Genomic DNA, 19499 nt, shown 5'->3' on the forward strand with positions numbered 1-19499 from the left:
CATATAGCTCACAAGGAAAAAAACAATTTTTTTTAAAACATTTTATTTATTTATCTGACAGACTAGAGATCACAAGTAGGCAGAGAGGCAGGCAGAGAGAGAGGAGGAAGCAGGCTCCCTGCTGAGCAGAGAGCCCCATACGGGGCTCGATGCGGGGCTCGATTCCAGGACCCTGGGATCATGACCTGAGCGGAAGGCAGAGGCTTTAACCCACTGAGCCACCCAGACGCCCCCAAAACAATTTTTTTTTTTAAAGATTCCATTCATTTATGTGGCACAGAGACAGAGATCACAAGTAGTCAGAGATGCGGTAGGGGGCGGGGAGTGTGTGTGTCGGGGGAGAAGCAGGTTCTCTGCTGAGCAGAGAGCCTGATGCGAGGCTCAATCCCAGGACCCTGAGATCCTGACCTGAGCCAAAGGCAGAGGCTTAACCCACTGAGCCACCCAGGCACCAGGAAAAAATTTTTAATTTCAAAAAAATTTTTTAAGTCATTCAAATATTTTTAAATTTCTCATTAAATCAGAAAAAAATCACAACAAAGAAACTCATTAGAGTTTCATAGTACTCATTGCCTTTTTTTAATAGTCACTTTGTTGAGGTATAATTCATATACAATACAATTCATCCTTTTCAAGTGTACAATTCAGTGATTTTTAGCATATTCAGGGTTGTACAACCATATTATTATCTAATTTTAGCACATTTTCACTACCCCAGAAAGAAACACTGCACCTGTTAGAAGTCACTCCCTACCCCTCTGTCCCCTGACCATAGAAAACCACCCATCTGGGCGCCTGGGTGACTCAGTGGGTTAAGCCGCTGCCTTCGGCTTAGGTCATGATCTCAGGGTCCTGGGATCGAGTCCCGCATCGGGCTCTCTGCTCAGCAGGGAACCTGCTTCTTCCTCTCTCCCTCTCTCTGCCTGCCTCTCTATCTACTTGTGATCTCTCTCTGTCAAATAAATAAATAAAATCTTTAAAAAAAAAGAAAAGAAAACCACCCATCTACTTTCACCCTCTATAGATCGGCTTACTGTGGACATTTCAAATAAATGGATGTACAAGGGGTGCCTGGGGGGCTCAATCAGTTAAGGATCTGCTCTTGGCTCGGGTCACAATCCTGGAGTCCTAGGATCAAGCTCCAAGTCTGGCTGTCAGCGGAGAGTCTGTTTTTCCCTCTCCCTCTGCCCCTCCCTCTGCTTGTGCTCTCTCTCTCTCTTAAAGTCTTTTGAAAAAATGGATGTACGTTATGTGGTCTTTTCACTTAGCGTGATGTTTTCTTTCTTTTTTTTTTTTAATATTTTATTTATTTATTTGACAGAGAGAGAGATCACAAGCAGGCAGAGAGGCAGGCAGAGAGGGAGAAACAGGCTCCCCACTGAGCAGAGAGCCCGATGTGGGGCTCGATCCCAGGACCCTGAGATCATGACCCAAGCCGAAGGCATAGGCTTAAACCGCTGAGCCACCCAGGCGCCCCAGCGTGATGTTTTCAAGGTTCATCATACTATAGCCCCCGTCAGCATTTCAGTCCTTCTCCTTGTTGAGTAATATTCCACTGTAAGAATATATCACATTTTTGTCTAGCCATTCATCATTTGATGGGCGTTTGAAGTATTTCCACTCTTTGCTGATTATGAACATCCACGTGCAAGTCTTGGTATGAAATAATCTATTGTCCTTTACATGACTGGAAGCATTTAAATTGGTTGTTACCCTTTGACAAAGTCATATATAAAATGTCCATACCTGGGGCATCTGGGTGGCTCAGTGGGTTAAGCCTCTGCCTTCAGCTCGGGTCATGATCTCAGGGTTCTTAGTGCTTCCCCCCACTCTCCATCTGCCTCTCTGCCTACTTGTGATCTCTCTTTCTCTTTCTGTCAAATATATAAATAAAATCTTTTTTAAAAATGTCCATACCTTTTAACTCCATGGCCCTGCTTCCCAGAATCTGATTTAAATAATTAAATTATATACAATATAAATAAATAAAAGAAAATAATATGCAATGTGGGAAAGCACTAGGTAGAAAGTTGCTGATCATGATATTATTTAAACATAACCCATTTGTCCTGCTTCTCCAGCACCAAGTACAAAAAATAAGAACCTATCTTTCAAATTGAAATAACTGGAGACATATTGCTGTCTTTTCTTCCAAGAGGCTTTTCCAAAGAGAAAACCGATCAGTCTCCAAAGGGGGCCATCTCCACCAAGGTTGCTGGGGTGGGTCTCCTACAGGGTCACTGTTGGAAGGAATGTGTTGGCCACTACAGTCTGGCTACCCTTGCTCATTTCCACCAGGGCTGGGTTCTGGGCCCAGTACCTCCCTGGCCCACCCTGGTGAGCTCTTCCTGCAGGCCCGTATGTCCTTCAGATGACCTCAGTGAGGAGCAGCTCAGTCCATCAGTGAGCTTCTAATACACTAAGCCTCATTAAAGTCTGCCCTTTCCCACCCCTCCCCAACAACTTTCGGGCTCCAAGGAGTTCAACCCTCCAAGGAGTTTGGGTGGAGGGGCCTCACATTCCACACTCTGGAAACCTCCAAAGTATGGGATGATCTTTGCCTTACATCTACCTAACCAGTAGGAGTGTGCCACTCGAGGGGATCTTCCTAAAGATCAACCCTACTGCTGGCTGGTTCTATCTTTAATTTTATTTTTCATTTTAAAAAAGTAAATGTAAGGGGCACCTGTGTGGTTCATTTGGTTAAGCATCTGCCTTGGGCTCAGTCATGATCCCAGGGTTCTAGGATTGAGCCCCATTTAGGCTCCCAACTCAGCGGGGAGTTTGTTTGTCCATCTCCCTCTGTCCCCCCCCCCAACTCATGCTCTCTCTCTCTCTCAAATGAATAAAATCTTTAAAATAAAATAAAATAAAAAAGCAAGTGTCATTTATTTTTCTGTGAAGAGGCAATAAATTCCACTCAAAAATAAAAAATAAAAATAAAAAAATAAAACAAAATAAAAAATACAAAGGGGTCCAAGTGAAAGGCATTCTCCAATCCTGTCCCCACTTCGGGACAAAAGAGACAAGCCAGTATTACATTATGGAAACTGATAACATATAATCTTTTTTCACACCTTGTTTTCTTGAATTATCATACATATCAGGGCATAATTTTGATATATCGTAATTTATTTAACCAATCCCTTATTAGGTTGTTGTCAAGCCTTTGCTAATCAGTCAACAATGCAGCAAACACCCTTATAAGGGGTGAAATTTTTCTGTACTCAAATTCCAATGTGTAGAGGAGGGTCTTCCTCCCATTCTGCCAAGCAATGCTTAGATACCAGCTGTATACCCTACAATTCCATTCAATTCTAACACTATCTACCTGGAGGTAGCATCAGAGCTCACAGGTTAAGGGCCCAGTCCCACAGGACTACCCACTGTTCAGAAGCCTGTCCAAGTCCAGGTTGCCATCAATTGGCTGTAGATCAGAGGTTCTGCAACCCTATCTTAGGTTCAATGAATTTGCTAGAGTGGCTCACAGAACTCTGAGAAACATTTTACTCAGTAGATCACCAGTCTATTATAAAAGGGTAGAAGCAGCCAGAGGGAAGAGGTGTGTGGGGGAAGTGGATGGGGAAAGAGCGTGCCCTCTCCAGCTGTGATATTTTCCCCAGTCTCCAAGGGTTCACTGACCCGGAAGCTCTCCAAACCCTCTCCTTGGATCCATGGATCCATGACAAAGGCGTGTCTGATGAAATCATTGGCCATTGGTAATGGAACTCAATCTCCAGCTCCTTTCTAGCCCCTGTTGCTGGAGGTCAGGTGCAATGGAACTGAAAGTTCTAAGCTTCCAATCACATGGTTGGGTCTCCCAGCAGCCAGCCTCTGTTCTTAGGTGCAGTCTACAGGGATGCCTGATTTGCATAACAAAAAATACTTGCCCCTCTCTCCTTGCTTAGGAAATTCCAAGGGTTTTAGGAGCTCTGTGCTAGAACCAGGACCAAGACCAAATGCATATTTCTTTTTTCTTTTTTGAGATTAATTTATTTATTTCAGAGAGAAAGAGAGAGCCAGTGAGCAGGGGGAGGGGGAAAGGGAGAGGGAGAGAGAGAATGCTGGAGCAGACTCCCCACTGAGCTCAGAGCCCAATGCAGAGCTCATGATATATCAATGAATTAAATGGTAACTTTTTACCATACTTTTTAAATCTTAGTAGGTATTATCAATTCACTCTCCATAGAAATTTAGTAACTCATCCAATAAGGAGTTCAGGCTCTTCATTGCTAAGCTGAACTGCACTTTCAGCCTCTCTCAAACAGAAAAATCAAGACTGTTATGATCTGTGTTGTTTTTCTATGAATTGGTCCTACGATGGGAGAAAGTGAACATTTTTTTTCATATATTTGAGAATGATTTGGGTTTCCCGTGAGTTGTCTGTACATGGTCTTTGCCCATTTTTCCATTAGATTATTGGCTAGTTTCCTTACCAGTTTGTGGGAACTCTTTTTTTTTTAATATTTTATTTATTTATTTGAGAGAGAGAATGAGAGAATGAGCATGAGAAGGGAGAGGTCAGAGGGAGAAGCAGACTTCCCACCAAGCAGGGAGCCCAATGTGGGACTTGATCCTGGAACTCCAGGATCATGACCTGAGCCAAAGGCAGTTGCTTAACCAACTGAGCCACCCAAGGACCCTTGTGGGAACTCTTAATATACTAGGGAAATTAGTCCTTTCTATATTCAGAATTAAAAATATACTTCCCAGTTTGTCATTTGTCTTTTGACTGCATGTATATTGGTCTCTGCCATGAAGAAATTAGATTTTTATATAACCATATTTATCCATCTTTTATTTTATGGGTTCTGGACTTCATTTCATACTTGGACAAAATTTCCACTTATGAAATAATAAAAAATTCTCCAATGGATTTTTCAAGTACTTTTATAGTTTCTTTCTTTCCTTCTTTTTTCCTTTCTTTCTTTCTCTCTTTCTTTCTTGACATCTAAATATTTGGTGCATTTGGAATTTATCCTAGTTAAAAAAATGGATCCAAGTTTTCCCTTGCCCTCCACCCCAGAGGGCTACTCAGTTGTCCCCAACACTATTTTTTTTATTATCTATATTTTCCCATTAACTTATACATCCTTATAATAACATTCACGGCAACATTCAAATGATAGGTTTTTCTAGTTAAAAAGAAATACTAGGTGTAGACACCCTACTTTATTGCCCCTCCCCACTACATTATGAATCAATACCAGAAACATTTTAAATATTTGGCAACAGAGACCCACAATAGTATTCTGGCTAAAATGCATTCTTGTAAATCTCCCCATTGAAATAGTGCACAACCTTTAAGGCAATGATTATAAAGATTATGTCAAAACGCGGGGGAAATGCTTCTGATGCAAATATCAAGTGAAAAAAGAAAGATATAAACTTCATGCAAACCAAGAAGATGACCGCAGTCTGAAAACATGCATAGCAAAGAATCACATGGATAGCACACCAGAATTGTAACATGGTTTTGTTCAGGTGAGAGACAAGAGATTTCCCCCACCTTTTTTCCCCTGGATTTTCTGTAAAGTGGCAGTATCAAGTATAATTTTCAAATTTAATTTGTAATACTGACAGACTGTCCATCTGGGTTTTGCCCTTCTGCCTCGGGAGACCTCAGTAAAATGATAGTAAACAAATAAAAAGATTACAAACCTACAAAGACCAAAAAAAAAAAAAAAAAAGGAAGCAAAAGATCTCATGGCCGAAAAACTCTAACATGTTTTTGGGAGAGGGCGTGCTGCTGGAGGAGTGCTAACAGACATCACAGAGCTGTGAAGGAAGCGACCAGAAGGCGCTGGGTGGGGTGGTGATTAAAGTAAAACATGTCACTTGTGGACAGGACTCCAAACTCCCCTCCTGGGAGACATCGCTGACTCACTGTGTGTGCCCTCCAGCCAAGACACTTTAGAAGTGCTCTTGCCTCTTTTCTCCCAGCTAAACAAGGAACACTGTGTTTAACATCTCCAGCTTCCACTTGGGGCTGTGGGGAGGTTAATTACTGTTTGAAAAGTGAACTGGTGGGATGAAAGACCCAACAGGCATATGGAGGGTTATTACCAGTCATGAAACCCTTTGACTCCTGTGATCCTCTCCTGCACCCAGGAGACTAGCACTCATAGCTGGGCTCCTACAGGTGCAGCTTAACGCAAGCTTTGGTCAAACCCTCACATCACTTTAAGAACAGGGCAGGGATGGCCACTGGTAAAGGTATGAACGAGTGTGAAACTCCCAGCTGGAACCCCAGCCCAGGTACACATCCTTGGGCAGCTACTTCCTGTAGAACTCGTGACATGTCCTCCTTGGTCCCCTCCCGGAATAAGCATGTTCCTTCCCAGATTTAAACCCTGCCTTTGGCTCTCATGTAGAGCCCTTCAGTGCCCTGCCTCGCTACTACTCAGCAAGGCAAATCCAGTCTCCACACACTGGGAGCTCTGATGCCCTAGAGATGCTGCTCAGAATGACATGGTCTTGTCAAGACATAGAAATGTGGTACAATTGAGTGAACTCCAATAAATTGATGGTGTTGGCAGTTACAACAACTCAGGAGATACACACACACACACACACACACGTACACACACATGTACACACACATGTACACACACACCCCTGATTTCAAGAACTTGCTGGTAGGTTTGAATCCAGTCTCTTTTCTATGACTTGGAAGACCATGGGGCTACAAATATTCATTCATTCATTCATTCATTCATTCATTCCATTGTCTTCATTCTTTCTTTGAGATAATAAATCTCTAAGTTCAGAAATGTAGATTTAAACAGAAGGGGGGCCTGGGTGGCTCAGTTGGGTGGTCCTCCTACCCTTAGTTTCAGCTTGGGTTGTATCTGAGGGTCGTGGGATCCAGCCCCCAGTTGGTTGCACTCCACGCTCAGCCTGGAGTCTGTTTGTCCTTCCCTATCTTCTCCTCCCCCACCTTACTGTCTCTCTCTCAAATAGATAAAAGAATGAAATCTTTCAAAAAAATAAATAAGGACAACATTAATCACTTACTGTAAATTCATTCTATAGGTCAGTCCCTGTCCTACTACCCTATGAAAATACAAATAAACACAACTCCTTCTTCAGAGCTCGTTAGACTACTCATACTCCTTTTAAAGATCTAACCCACTCTTTTCTCCATGAGAACAAGAATGAATGTCTGTCTTATTTACTGCTGTCTATTGCATTCATTCCTCCAAGAAATATTTAGGGAGCACCTACTATGTGCCGGGCCCCATTTCAGGCACTGGAGACACAACAGCAAACAAAGTATTTATTCTCGTGGACCTTAGATTCTAGTAAGAGAGACACACAATAAGTCGGTGAACGAATAAGCACATAAAACAGTAACAGGTATTGGACAAGGTAAGAAAGAGCAAGGGGACAAGAGTGGTGGAAGATATTCTTTCTCATAGGTTCATCAGGGGACATTTCTCTGATAAGGACAAGTTCTAGCAGAGACTTGAATTAGGTGAGGGAGAGAGCTACGTGGATATCTGGGAGCAGATAGAACGCTAAGTACAAAATCCTCGGGGAGGTACCACCAACAACGGTACATCAGCGACCCGTAATAAGTGAAGTGTCATAGGAGTGGGGTGAGCAGAGTTGGGGTGCAGCCAGAGGTGGGGGTGTGGCAGAGGGAGTGCCATTATTACACGGGGCCTTTCCGACGAGGACTTTGCATAAGATTTTTATGGAACACATGTACAGAAAGGTACACAAATCATAAAGGTACAACTCGGTGAGTTTTCACCAACTGGACCCACCCATTCAAACTGCCATCCTGACTGAGCGGTAGAACATTGTCAGCGGGGCACCTGGTGGCTCAGTTGGTTGAAGGTCTTACTGTTCCTTTCAGCTCAGGCCCTGATCGCAGGGTTGTGGGATTGAGCCCCACGTCGGGCTGCATGCTCAGAAGCCTGCTTGGCCCTCTCCCTCCGCTCCTCCCCCTGCTCTCTCTCCTTCTCTCTCTCTTTCTCAAATAAATAAATGAAATCTTAAAAAGGAAGAAAGAAAAAGAACATTGCCCAGCAACCCTGAAGCCTCTTTCTGGCCCCTGTCCTTATCCTCCCAAAGATAACCATTTTTTTTCAACTTCGGTCCTGTAGATTTATTTTGCCTGGTTTTGAACTTCATGCAAATGGAATCATAGAGTATTACTCCTTGGTGTCTGCCTGTATAATTTTTTTAAAGATTTTATTTATTTATTTATTTGACAGATTGATCACAAGTAGACAGAGAGGCAGGCAGAGAGAGAGACGGAGAAGCAGGCTTCCCGCTGAGCACAGAGCCCAATGCGGGGCTCGATCCCAGGACCCTGGGATCATGACCTGAGCCAAAGGCAGAAGTTCAACCCTCTGAGCCACCCAGGCATCCCTGGCTTTATAAGTTGAATAAATATTGAGGGGGGACAGATTACTGGACACAGTTTTTGCTTTGACGGCTATTACCCAGCAATCTTCAAGCTCTGCTTTTTAATCTGAATGAAAAGGGAAATCATTTGAAGGTTTAATCTGACCCACGTCTTTAAAGATCACATAATAGAAAGTTTCAAAGATTACACTTTTTAAATGTTCACCATATGAAATAAACCCCAAGCTGACGAGTGCTAGTATTAAAAGCAAGAGTCCAGGGGTGCCTGGGTGGCTCAGTGGGTTAAAGCCTCTGCCTTCAGCTCCAGTCATGATCTCAGGGTCCTGGGATAGAGCCCCGCATCAGGCTCTCTGCTCAGTAGGGAGCCTGCTTCCTCCTCTCTCTCTCTCTGCCTGCCTCTCTGCCTACTTGTGATCTCTCTCTCTGTCAAATAAATAAATAAAATCTTTAAAAGCTAGAGTCCCAATTTGTGTCCCTAGCCAGGATCTCTACTCTGAACCACAGACTCACGTCTTGAAAGCCTATTTGATAACATGTGGATGTCCAGGGGACATGTCAAAACTTCTGTAGCCCAAACCCAGCCGCTGGTATTCTGCCCTGGGCCACCCCCTCCCACAGGCTTCCTTTCTTAATTAATAGCAGCTTCATTGTTCCAGTTACTCGGGCTGAAAACATCAGTGTTGTCTTTTGGTTTTCTTATATTTTTTACACCCCATATCCTGTCTGTCAGCACATCCTGTGAGCTCGGTCTTCAGAATTCTCCGGAGTCCCTGCTCACCGCATCCCCAGCCACTACCTGTCTAGGCCACCATTATCTCTCCCCTAGACTAGTGCAGTTCCCTCCTCGGTGGTCTCCCGCCTTCCACATCCTGCCCTCACTTCTTCAGGCTACGATTCATGCAGCTTCCCAAGAGAATCCTTTGGAACATAAATTAGATCCTGTCACTGGTAAAACTCTCCTGTGGCTTCCTATATCACAGAGCGAATACCAAAGTCCATACTACCACTCACAGGCTACAGCGTGAAATGGCTCCCTTTAGCCTGACTTCAACTCCTGTGCCTCTCCCCTTCGCACTCCTCTCTGGCCACACTGGCCTTTCCCAAGTACGCGAAGCCATCCAGGCACATGCCCACCTCAGGGCCTTTGCACATGCTGATCCCTCTGCCTACAAAGCTCTTGTCCCCACTTCTGTCTCCCTTGCCTCCTTCATGTCTTATTTCAGGATTCCCTTTCCCAACAAGGACTTCTCCAGCCACCTCGTTGAACATTTCACACTTCTCTCTGTACCCAACCTCTCATATTTGCTTTCCCAGCTTTGTTTTCTCCACTTAGCCTTTATCACTATCTCACATGCCATAATCTTTTATCTTGTTTATCAGCTGTCCCTCCCAGTGGAACGTAACTGCTACGAGGATATTGATTTTTAGGTTTCGTTTACCTCCGTAGCCCAGCATCTAGAATGAGGCTTGGCACACAGTAGGTACTCCATAAATATTTATTGCGTGAATGAGTGAATGGATGCATGGATCCTCGCCCTAGATCCTTAGCTGATTATCTGTGCCTGAGAAGCTGGTGACGAATCCGCAGTGGTTTCTGAGTACCTCCAGTAAGTTGGAGTTGCCAACAGAAACACGCTCCTTCTGTACGCTCCCTTCCTGGCGTGCAGGGACCTGGGAAAAGCGGAGATGCTGATTGATATCTCGGACTGGGAAGGAAGATGGGATGAGGTACCAGAAATTAGAGGAAGGATGTCTCCGCCCGTCTGCTCCCAGCAGCAGAGGCTGCGATCTGCCTGGCAAGTCGCCTGCTCCCAGAAACAGGACGTGTCCAGAGAGGAAGTGACTGCAGACATGGTTCAGGGGGAAAATGCCCTATGCCTGAGACAGAACACTTGAGGCGAGTCATTCTGGAGCCTTCCAAGGGTCCATTCCTGGGGGATGAGTAAATTCCGCTCCACAGTCTCGCAGTGACTCACTCTGTATCTCGGGGAATTCACAGCCCATCCCTAAGACAGGGCGAACAGGTGTTTCCTCCTTTGGGGTTCCCAGCCTGGGTGACTGGGGGCTGAAGGAGAGGCGATGCTCATGCCAAGCCCACAGCCAAGCTCAAGTGGGCTAGAAGACTAACCCGCTCCTGTGCCAGCATCTTCCTGGGAATGATGTGGGGGAGGAAGTTTAGCAAGTCAGCAGGTCCTGGTGCTGGGTCTGCCGCTGCAGGGAGGAAGATCCCCGTGCTGGAGACAGGGAACTACGGCCCTACAGGAACTATCACAGGGAGCAGCTTTTTAGCAAACCATGTTACCTATCTTGTCTTCTTGATTTGAGATCGGAAGTTACATGGGTTACATGACTTGAGATCAGAAGTTACATGGCCAGTGGCCAGAGATCTCTAGGAAACCTGCTTTTTGTACCTGCCCAGGGAGTGAACAAGGAAGCCAGCTGAGCCTGCCTCGGCTCTGGGACCTCACACTCAGGCGCCCAGCAGAGGGATCTCCCAGCTCTGTTAAGGCAGACCAGCCTCCAGACCACAGAGGCTGTGGCCTGAGATCTTCTTTGCAGCCGGAAGAGAGAGAGACCTAGTTCCTACCGTCTCTCCACAGTAGTTCTGCCTTGGTGGGCTCAAAAATATGGCCTCTGTATTTTGGCCAGAGAGCATGAATGTCATAAAACCCATGCCTGGAAACTTTTGATGGCAAGCAACTCGGCTGTTTAAGAAGAGAACCGCCAACACAGCGCTCGGGATGGAAATGGCCAAATGTGTCCATTCAAGTTCCCAGAAGGACAGAAAAAGCAAGAAAATTCCCCCAGCACACGGCGTGGCCACAGCCGTCTCCAGACAAGCTCCAGGCCTTATGTTTATGGGGAAATGCAGTGAGCAACTCAAAGCTTGGAATGTTACTATGAGCATTATGATTATTATAATAAAAGCTGTGGTAGTCTCTTCCTCCTCTCTGAACATCAAAACAAGCATCTTGAAGCTTGTCTTTGATAAGAGCTTGACATAGCAGAAGGGACCACCCCGGCAGGCAGCTTCAAACCCATTTAGTTACAGAAAAGAGCTCATATGGTACAAAGCATTCTTCAACCTGCCTCTTTTTTTTTTTTTTTTTTTTTTTTTTGCCGACGTGATGGATCACGAGCATCTCTCATGTCAATCTGTATATATCTACACCCTTCTACGTACTTCCTATAAACAAAGAAACTAAGGGGTCTTCCCTATTGGAAGAGATGGGATAACCTTGAGAATGGTTGGGGCTGGGTGAGCCCCAACCAGGCAGCCACACTTCTCCAGGCTTTGCCAGACTCTCCCCCAGGAGGAGCCCCCTTTCGGCTGATTTGAGCCCCTCCCGCGGCTCCAAACTCAATTTTCCCTTTCTAGAGACTGTATGTGGAAAGCCAAGAGACCATTCTCCCTGCTAGAGTGGACAGTGCTCCTGATTTGCCTGAGAGTGAGGGTTTTCCCACGACATAGGACTATGGGTTGTTTTTTTTTTTAAAGATTTTATTTATTTATTTGACAGAGAGAGAGATCACAAGTAGGCAGAGAGGCAGGCAGAGAGAGGAGGCAGAGAGAGGAGGAAGCAGGCCCCCTGCGGAGCAGAGAGCCCGATGCGGGGCTCAATCCCAAGACCCTGAGATCATGACCTGAGCCGAAGGCAGCGGCTTAATCCACTGAGCCACCCAGGCGCCCAGGACTATGGGTTTTAAAACTAGGACAGTCCCCGAGAAACCAGCAGGGTTGGTCACCCTATTCCCAGAATCATGGTGTTGGTGGGGGGAGGGGAGCTCAATCCTGGCTGAGTTGCTGGAGATCCCCTTCTCACAGTTCCACCAAGGTCAAGCTGGAAGTTTCTGGAATGCACGCTGACAGAGATTCTCATTGACTGGGCCTGCTTAGGTCCCATGCCCACCCCGGAAACAATTTTCAGGACAGGGAATGGGTGCCTGTAAGGCACGGAACTATCCGCCAGAAAAGGAAAATCCTGTTCAAGACACCAGCTGCTTCCCACTCAGCAAAGCCATCACATGTCTGAAGCCAGCCACGAGCTCTCCCTAGATTGTCTGATTTTTTGTCAAATGAGGTGGCTGTCAGGCCTTTCTCTACCCCAGTCTGTGGGACCTGGGTTCTAGTATCCTCAAAGGAGCCAAGCTGAGAGGAAGAGGCTGTTCACAGGGAGGACGGACTTGGCCATCACTGTGGAGACAGTGGACCACTTGTGGCCAACAAGTCAGGGGACCAGGAAAAACATAGGTTTAAGCAGTAGGTCAGGAACACTCTCAAATAACATGCTCCATTTTGGGGAAGCCAGCCTTCCAACACCTTTCCACATAAAATGCCTCTACATTTTTTTTAAAGCTTCTGTTTATTTGAAAGAGCACGAGCATGTGTGCACACACATGCGTGCGTGCATGCGTGTGTACATGCTGGGGGAAGGGCAGAGGGAGAGGGAGAGAGAGAGAATCTCAAGCAGACTCCATACTAAGTGGGGAGCCTGATGTGGGGCCCGATCTCATGACCCTGAGATCACAACCCAACCCAAAATCAAGAGTCGGACGCTTAACTGACTGAGCCACCCCAGTGTCCCAAAATGCCTTTACATTTAAACCAATGAATCTAATTACTAATCTGGGAAATACACAGTAATTTCCCTGTTTTTCCAGAGCTTCTGGATATTCTGTGGTACATTTATTATACTTTTTTTTTCCAGCTTAACAGACCCAATAATTTCAGTTTAAAGGTACTTCATCTAAAAACATAATGAGCTTATTATTTGAAAATGGAAATAGCATACTTTTTTAAAAAAATTTATTTATTTATTTGACAGAGAGAGATCACAAGTAGGCAGAGAGGCAGGCAGAGAAAGAGAGAGGAGGAAGCAGGCTCCCTGCTGAGCAGAGAGCCTGATCCGGGCTCGATCCCAGATTTCCTGGGATCATGACCTGAGCCGAAGGCAGAGGCTTTAACCCACTGAGCCACTCAGGCGCCCCAACAGCATACACTTTAAAAAAAGAAGTAGTTGAATAAATTAACAAAGGGGGAACAAAATAGAAATCTCCCATGCAGAACAATTCCAAATAATCTATGTTCATACTCTGCCCTCAAGGCTCCCTGGTCCCCGACCCTTCCTTACCCATGGGTTGTGTACTGTGACTTCCTTCCCAAAAAGCACAGCTGGAAAGTGGGAGAAAAGAGGCACTTTATAGCACAGAAACCTGACTAACATGACCTCAGCCCGGTGATTTATTAAAAAAAAAAGAGTTCGTCCCGCATTTCCTGACTTTGCCAACACGTTACGCAACCGTGTTGCGTCTGGCTGGAGGCAGACCAACCCTGGAGTCCACCGGCTCTGAATTCCAATCCTACCTCCGTGCTGGTGAGACAGTCACCTGACCTCACTGAGACTCAGTTTCCTCAAGTGGGAGGAGGATGAGAATATGGTGACATATCTCAGCCCTTTTCTCCGGCCCGATACTGAGGGCCGGAGAAATGTGTGAAAATGCATGGAAGGAGCTCCAAGGTGCCAGAATAGAGGGCAGGGGCTGGCTCAGCGGTCCCCACTGCTCCAGACAGGCAGTTCCCCTCATGCTCCCAGCCCTACCCAGCCAGTCACTCATTCTCTGCTAAAGGCAGCAAGGTCAAGAGCCTTTTAGACTCTCTCAGTCAGTCAGTCAGGTTAGAGGTGGTTTGCACAAAGCTCTGCTGGGACTCAGAGGACACACTTTGTTGAACACAACAGTCATACCAGCCTCTCAGACCACAGACCCCAAGAGTCTGAGTGTGGAGACACTCAGGAAGTCTGAAGGGTCCTTTTGTCCTCGGGGGCCCAGCTCAGCTCTCAGGAATGGCATGCATCAAAAGGCAGGAAGGCCTGACAAGTCTGTCCGATCAAGCCACCAGACACTGGTCACCTTCATGTGGTTGCACAAAAGGTCGAGTTCTCCAGGCAGAGTGAGGTGACCTGGGACCTTCGGAGCCAGGGTGGAACCCATGCCTGGGAAACGAGGCTACCACAGGAAGTGCCGGGGCCTCTGCTCCCTCAGGGAGTCAATGGTATTTGGGTTCTTGTTTTCCTTTCCTCTCTTCTTTTTTTTTTCTCCCACGCCGTCTCCAAGGAAGTATTAAATGTGTCTTGCAAACCCCAAGACGAAGAAGAGTGTGCGACCTTCCTCCCAAATTTGATGTGTCAAAGGCCCAGGAGGGTCCTGACCAGTCGCCCTCCCCCTGCTGGCTGTGCCTCATCACTGGCTGAGGGGCCCAGGGCACCAGCTCCCTGTCCCGGATTTCCATGGGGGGCAGAGAGAGAGGGTAGAGGCAGGTCATCAAGTCGGACTTAGTCACAATTTCCCGTGGCGAGTTCTCTGCTGCCGAAAGCCCCAGGAAGAAAGAAAAATCTCTTAGTGGGCTGAAGAAGCATCTTCGGTAGAAGGTGGGAGAAGAAATAACAGGTTCAGGGGCACCTGGGTGGCTCAGTAGGTTAAAGCCTCTGCCTTTGGCTCAGGTCATGATCCCAGGGTCCTGGGATCAAGTCCCCCATTGGGCTCCCTGCTCAGCGGGGAGCCTGCTTCCTTCTCTGTCTCTCTAGCTGCCTCTCTGCCTACTTGTGATCTCTCTCTGTCAAATAAATAAATAAAATCTTAAAAAAAAAAAAAAAAAGAAATAACAGGATCGCCGGGGATTGCTGCGAGCCTCCTGAAGGCCACTCCAGGTAAAACGTGCTGGTAGTCCCAGGAGTCCTGCTTAGGGCAGAAGCAACCCAGAACTTCTGTGAAAGAACGGACAGGGGATCGGAACAGGAAGTGGGGACAGTGAAGCAGAGAGGGAGACACAAGTCCACCCTAGGGACAGAAAACTGTGCCTGCTTGTCAGCCTGGGCTCAGGGCTCCGGACACCGCCGGAAGATTGAGTAATCATGGCTCCTTGCGAGCTCGGAGCATTTTACAGATAAGAAAACTGAGGCCCACGAGGGACCCTAGGCAGTGATTAACTGAATCAGATTCAAGCCTAGGACTGTCTGACTCCGGCGTCCAGGCTTTCCTACAACTCTGTGGTCTGTCACGAACGGCCTCAGAGCTGCAGGCAGCCCTGCTTTGGGTCCACGCTGGACCCAGGCCGGCTGTTCGTGACTTGTGATTTTGAAAATAACCGTCATGCAAAAAAAAATGTTTTAAATCGTAAAGTTAGGTTGATATCTACGGACAGGGTAGATGAAACAGGAGCCCAAGTCACAGTGGTTTAAAGAACCGAAGTTTCCGGGCACCGGGGTGGCTCAGTGGGTTAAGCCGCTGCCTTCGGCTCAGGTCATGATCGCAGCGTCCTGGGATTGAGCCCCACATCGGGCTCTCTGCTTGGCAGGGAGCCTGCTTCCCCCTCTCTCTCTAGCTGCCTCTTGTGATCTCTGTCTGTCAAATAAATAAATAAATTTAAAAAAAAAAAAAAAAGAGAAGTTTCCGTCTCTCTGGGAGCCATCCTCGGTCTCCAGGATCCTGGCTCCTTCTGTCTTGTTGCTGTCCCCTCCCGAGGGCATGGCTCAAGGCGGCTCAACTGGCAGCAGAAAGGGAATAAAGGGGAGGGGGAGGCACACGTTTCCCGAGGGCACAACCCGGGGGTTGAACACGTCATTTCTCCCCACATTTTATAGATCAGACTGTAGTCATAACAGCCACACATCGGGGCAAAGGGACGACGGGTGAGTCTGAAACACTGTGGAGAAGCCAGGGAGGCCGGGTGTGGCAAATGTCTCCCACCCCAAGCAGCCTGCTTCATCTCCCCAAATTTTCTAGGGGTGCCTGATTGGCTAAGTCTGTGAAGCGTGTGACTCTTGATTTTGGGGTGGTGAGTTCGAGGCCTACGTTCAGCATAGTTTACTTAAAAAAAAAAAAAAATCAAAGGGGGACGCCTGGGTGGCTCAGTCGGTTAAGCGTCTGCCTTCGGCTCAGGTCATGATCCCAGCGTCCTGGGATCAAGTCCCACATCGGGGTCCTTGCTCTGCGGGGAGCCTGCTTCCCCCTCTGCCTCTGCATGCCTCTCTGCCTGCCTGTGCTCTGTCTCTCTGACAAATATAAAAAAATCTTAAAAAGAAAAAAATCAAAGGTATGACATTCTGTCTGTATTATTATGTGCAAAGGTTGGGCTCTGCTGACCTATAAGACCAGAACTGAGTGCCCAGGGTCTGGAAAAAGGCGGGGAAATACTCCCATGGTATTGTACGGAGGAGGAACAGATACCAAGGACAAGAACATCAAGGGGAACTCCATCACCTCGCAGAGAATCATCAGTGGCACAAGGACATTTCTTCCAAAACTAACCACAACTGGGGAAACCCTTCCTTTAGTTGGCTAGAAAATAACAACAGATTTAAACATCTTAACAGTGTATTTGCCAAATGAATTTACTGGGGAATAAAAATGAAATTAAAAGGATCAAAGGACAGGCGCCTGGGTGCCTGGCTCAGTCGGTTAAGTGCCTGCCTTTGGGTCAGGTCATGATCCTGGGGTCCTGGGATCAAGCCCCTTGTTGGGCTCCCTGCTCAGCGGGGAGCCTGCTTCTCCCTCTTCTTCTGCCCCTCCCCCATCTTGTGCATGTGCTCTCTCTCTAATAAATAAAATCTTTTTTAAACTAAAACAAAAAAATGATCAAGTAAGATTTATCTCTGGACTTCAAAGATTATTAAACATCAAAATTATAATAAGAGCCTTGCTGGACATTTGCCTCTCCAAATCCGCTCTTCACCTTCCCCCATCCTTGCTGTCTGTCCTTGGAGGTTGTCCTGTCAGTGGGCCATCCTGCTCTGGCTTCTGATAATCTCAGCCAATGGGGCGCCAAGAGAAGAGAGGAGGCAGGGAGGAGCGCACAGGTGGGGCTCTGATTTCTGCAGCAGCCTGCAGGCTTGCCACTGGGCAGCTGCATCCCTTGCCAGAAGGTCAGGTCTCCTATCAGACCTCTCCACCCCTGAATTTCAGTGAGCACTCCTGCCCTTCCCCCTCAGGCCAGACATGGCAAAGAAGGCATTCCACTGTTCCCAGCTTTGGCATTCTGTCCTATCCCTTGTTGTTTTTCTCACCTTTCCTCTCATCAAACTCTCCTCCCGTTGCCCAGTTTGAATGTGCACCTGTTCCCTGCTGGTAATTGGGATCAAGGGCAGCCCCTTGGTCCTACAATCTAATCCCGAGATTAGATGCTCATATATTTGCGGAAAGCAGCCACAACCTCCTTGTACTCCCTGGGAGCGGCAGACACAGGATGGGTCCCTGTGAAATCCGTGGCATTTTCATCGCTCAGCTTATCGGCAGTAGCAAGGAATGAGGGGCAGGTGGAGGATAAGGCACTTGGGTTCGGAGTGACTTGGGCCCTTAGTTACGATAGCAATTCTGGTCATTTCTCCAGTTGTGGTCACTTGGCCTCTTCTGGCAGCCCTGGACAGGACACACAGGGAAAAGGAAAAATCGAAAGCCACGGGTGTCACACTAAGAAGGCAGTGGCCAGTGAGAAAGGCTTGGTGGCAGCTTTGAAGAGACCCTTGCCTTCTGTCCTTGCAGAGTAGATGTGGTGGAAGCCTGAGCCCAGGGCCTCACTGTACATGTAGCAGAGATCCTTGAACACTCAAATTCCCCTGAACCTCTCCTATCAGCACGGGTGGTCCCTTCCCTGTCTGGGGGAACGGACTTTTCCCTGCCTTGGAGGCCCTCAGTGACTGCACCCAGGAAGGAAATCTCCTCGATCTCCCAGGCCTGAAGGGAGAGTTAGATCCCAGCACAATCCAGATGGGGAAGTACAAATCCCCAGAAGCTTCAGAAGGCAATGGCCTAGACACAGAAAGAGTTCAGGACCTTTCCAGTTCAAATCAGGAGTCTTAGGAGCATGTATGGGAATGGATTCTACACACCATAGCACAAGGAGGGTAAGTAAAAGCTTCCTTGGACTGAATTCACTTGATGTGAAGATACTCAACCAGATTTGGGCTTTGGAGTTTGGGATGAATAATCTCCTACAAGGCTAATTCAGACCAGATTCAATAGCGACCTAAAGTTAATGAGGGTGAGGTGCCAAAAAGTCCCTGGCATGCTGAATGTGTAGAGGAAGGAGTCTGAAAGCCCAAAGGAACAGGAATGTTCTAGCGAATGGGTTATGTGTGACCTCTTGGCCACTCCCAGCCATATCTCCCCTCCTTCACCCTAAGCCCTGGAGGGCATTCTTTTCACCAAGATGTTAACAAATGCATTCTGTCAGAGGCACCACTGTCTTGCAGGAGCTCTGTGGTGACTGTCACTGTAGGCTGGAGATGAGGCCTGGGATGCTACGAAGACGAGTCCTTGATCTCAATGAGAATAGCCAAATTCCAGAAGGGCAGAGGTGGGGGCGGGGGGGTGTTTGTCAGACATGACCTGGCACAATTTCTTCGTAAACAGCAGAGAGGAGTGGGAATGAGACTGTACTGACCAGTGAGAGCCAAGTGATCACAGGGTTCCTGGGAATTACATAGAAAAGCACCGGTAAGATGCCACTTGACACGTAAGGAGGAAAAATTCTCTAATTTGGGGAGCGGAACTCTAACTTATGTTGCCATGATAGGGATTCACGGCTTCCTATGCAGTTCTCAGATCGACCAGGTCACACACCCAAGTCCCACTGACAGAGGGAGAGACTGAGACCTTTGGAGGAGAGATCTGCAAGACAGTCACATGTATATACTGTGACTCTTTCCCCAAACCCTCCTAGAGAGTCTCAGGGCCACTTACCAGAGTGGCTGTGCACTGGGGAAAAGGAAACACCCAGATTTTCTAGGGGTTCTTAGATACTGGGTCTAAATTGCTATCTCTAGAGACTGAAAATACCACTGTGGTCTACGGGTCAGAAGAGTTTCTGGAGACCAGGTGCAAATGGAATCTTGCCCCAAGTCTGGTTTCCTGTGGTTATGTCCCTAGTCCTGGAATGTACACACGAAGACACACTTAGTGTGGAAGGTGGAATAGAAGTCCCCACAAAGATGTCTACGGTCTAATCCCCAGAACCTGGGAATATGTTACCGTTCATGGCAAAGGAGAATCAGGGCAGCAGATGGACGGAAGCCCACTAATCAGATTACCTTCAAATAGGGAGATTATCCTAGATAATGTGGCCC

Source organism: Meles meles, chromosome 18 (genome assembly GCF_922984935.1).
Source record: "Meles meles chromosome 18, mMelMel3.1 paternal haplotype, whole genome shotgun sequence".
NCBI lineage: Eukaryota > Metazoa > Chordata > Mammalia > Carnivora > Mustelidae > Meles > Meles meles.